This window comes from Protobothrops mucrosquamatus, unplaced genomic scaffold (genome assembly GCF_001527695.2).
Source record: "Protobothrops mucrosquamatus isolate PMUCROS unplaced genomic scaffold, P.Mucros_1.0 scaffold150, whole genome shotgun sequence".
Lineage (NCBI taxonomy): Eukaryota > Metazoa > Chordata > Lepidosauria > Squamata > Viperidae > Protobothrops > Protobothrops mucrosquamatus.
The window spans coordinates 1,288,561-1,291,625 of NW_015386515.1; positions in this window are offsets into that span (position 1 = coordinate 1,288,561).

Below are 3,065 nucleotides of genomic sequence, written 5' to 3' on the forward strand. Positions count from 1 at the left end.
CTGGCGTATCAGGCGAGCCTGATGAAAAGCCCCCCTGGCCACGGCCGTCACATGATCGTCTAAAGACAGCCGAGCATCCAGGAGGACGCCCAGGTTGCGGGCCCTCTCCGCGGGAGCTAATGACTCGCCCCCGATAGCCAGAGATGGAACCAACTGGCTATGACGTGACGCCGGAAACCACAGCCACTCGGTCTTGGACAGGTTGAGTCGAAGCCTGTTCCTCCCCATCCAGACTCGCACGGCCTCCAGGCAACGGGACATCACTTCCGCGGCGTTACACTACATTTTTTACATGGTGATAACATTCCCAGCCACCATAAAACCAAGCTAGGCCTTATTCTGACATGTGACTTGAACTTACTGCATTTTCTAATCTAAAGGAGAAATAACAATAAAAGATTTAGAAGGGACCTGGGAAGTCTTCTAGTCCAACCCCCTGCTCAAGCAGGAGACCCTATACCATTCCGGACAAGTGGTTGTCCAGACTCTTTTTGAAAGCCTTCAGTGATGGACCACCCACTCACTGCTAGGAAGTTTCTTCTTAATTCCAGGTTGCTCCTCTCCATGATTAGTTCCTATCCATTGCTTCTTGTCTTGCCTTCTGGTGCTTTGGAAAATAGGTTGACCCCCTCTACTTTGTGTCAGCCACATGTCGCTCCTAGTGTTTTTCACTAGACTAGACAAACCCAATTCCTGCAACCGTGCTTCATATGTTTTAGCCTCCAACCCTCTAATTATCTTTGTTGCTCTTTTCTGCACTCTTTCCAGAATCTCTACATCTTTTTTATAATATGGTGACCCAAACTGGATGCAATATTCCAAGTGTGGTCTTAATAAGTCTTTATAAAGCAGTACTAATACTTCATGTTTCATATATTTTTAGCTGTTCAATACTAAGCACTGAAACCCTTTTATTCTAAAGCAGGGGTCTCCAACCTGTGGGCTGTGGCCAACTACTGGGTCATGCCCTATTGGCCACCGTGCTGCATGAGTGGCTGGCCAGTGCGCATGTGCACACAGCCCCACTTAAGCGAGCGTCACCATGGGCGCTCACAGCCCCACTCGCGCAAGGAACAGATGTACATGCACATGTTTACCTCTCCCACAAAGTCATCCGTTCTTTCCCCTCCCCCCCCACTATGGACCACCAACCCCAAGAGGTTGGGGAAGTCTGTTCTAAAGCACTGGGAGAAAGATTAATGGTAGGTTTTGATAAGAATGGTCTTAAAGAGTTGCTGTGCTGATTATGAGGCCAACTTGTAAGTCTTGCCACCAGGAAAGAATTGCTGCTTTCTGTAGGCTACTGTTGAGTAGTTATCGTATCTGCAGTGCAAGCCCTATGTCAGATTCAGCATTCTGTATCTCATATTTTATTGTGCAGCTGAAAAACATCCCACAATACTTCACATATTGCCAGTAAAAGGAATATTGTAGTTATTGCCTATGGCCCCAATTAAACAGTTTCATCCTGCAAGCTTCATCTTTGTTTTTTAGCCTCTTCTAGAGTACATTAGTTAGGAAGGGGGTTAATAATCCATATCATTTCTGTACCCTTTATCTTAAAGGCACCTTGATGCCTCTTCCACTTCCTGCAAATAGTGCTAAATAAATAATTCACTACCCAACAAGGTCATATTAATAATGCAAGCTTAGGGAACTGTTCTCAACACCAAGGACATCTCAAAAGCTCCTCAGAAACAACCTGGATTTTCTCCCTTTGCAATCACAAGCATTTTGTTCACATTCTCAAGATGTCTTCCTCGTGTCATATGGATGAGAGGTTGCAGTCTGTGCGTCCATGCTTTGGAAGAAGACAGGCTGGTGATTGAGCAAAGCTAATAAAAAACCAATTCTACCATGAAGGAGTGGGTCTGGTGAGCTTGGTGTGAACAGCTCAATGATGCTTGTGCTGATGAGATTTTGTTGGCTTGAGATGCTATGCAGAAACAGAACCATCCAGATTCGTTATTGTCAGCAAGAGGACACTTCAACCTCTTGAAACACAGAGGACCACATTCTGTAACACTTTAAAAGTGTTAAAGGAAAGACCTGAGGATGCACCAGTGAGCATAAGATCATTTTGGTGATCTTTTTGATAAAGAGCTTTTTAACCCACTTTTTAAAACTATTAACCTATGAAAATTCAAGCAGTCACTTTCTTAACAGACGTTTAAATAGAAGAATTAGTAAGCATTTTTCCTACCTATGTTTCACAGTTTACAATTATTCATTTCTCTTTCAGGTTTATAAGGCTGCCCAATTCTCTGCAACTCTATTGTTCATTAATGGGCTTAGACTTTACCAGCAGGTGGAGCTATTGGTATATTTTGGTTCAAAGAAGCACTTTAGTTAAAGTGCATCCATCAAGTTTTCCCAGCACAATACTGTAGTATCATAGAATGTTTAGTGCTACTATGTGATATCCTGTGTTGAGTACACAGTAGGGATGAATTTAAATGTACAGATAGTCCTTGACTTACAACCACATTGGACCAGAATTTCCATTGCTGAACAAGGTGGTTATTAAATGTCATGCCCAGTTTTATGACCATTTTTGCCAGTCATTAATTGAATCGCTGCATTTGTTATCTGGGTCGCATGGTCATTAAGTGAATCTGGCACCCTCCCATTGCTTGTTGGAAACTGGTTGGAAAGATTGCAAAAAGTGAATATGTGAATCTGGAACATTGCAAGTGTTATAATAAATACATACCAGTTGCCAAGTGCCTGAATTTTATCATGTGACCATGAGGATATAGTGACAGTCATAAGTGCAAAGACCAGTCATAAGTCACTTTTTCATTGCTGTTGCAACTTTGGTCACTAAACAAGTAGTTGTAAGTCAGGGACCATCAGTAGCTGTCTCAGTTTGCACGTGTTTCTCCAAAAATAAGCCCTAATGCCTCTTGGAGGCAAAAAATATATATAAAACCGGGTCTTATTTTTGGGGAAACACAGTATGAGCACAATGCTTATTTGCCACTGCCCAATGGCAAAGGGACATTTTTAAAAATTGTAGATATTTCCAAAACGATAGAAGACACAATAAAAAAGCAGTTATAAAT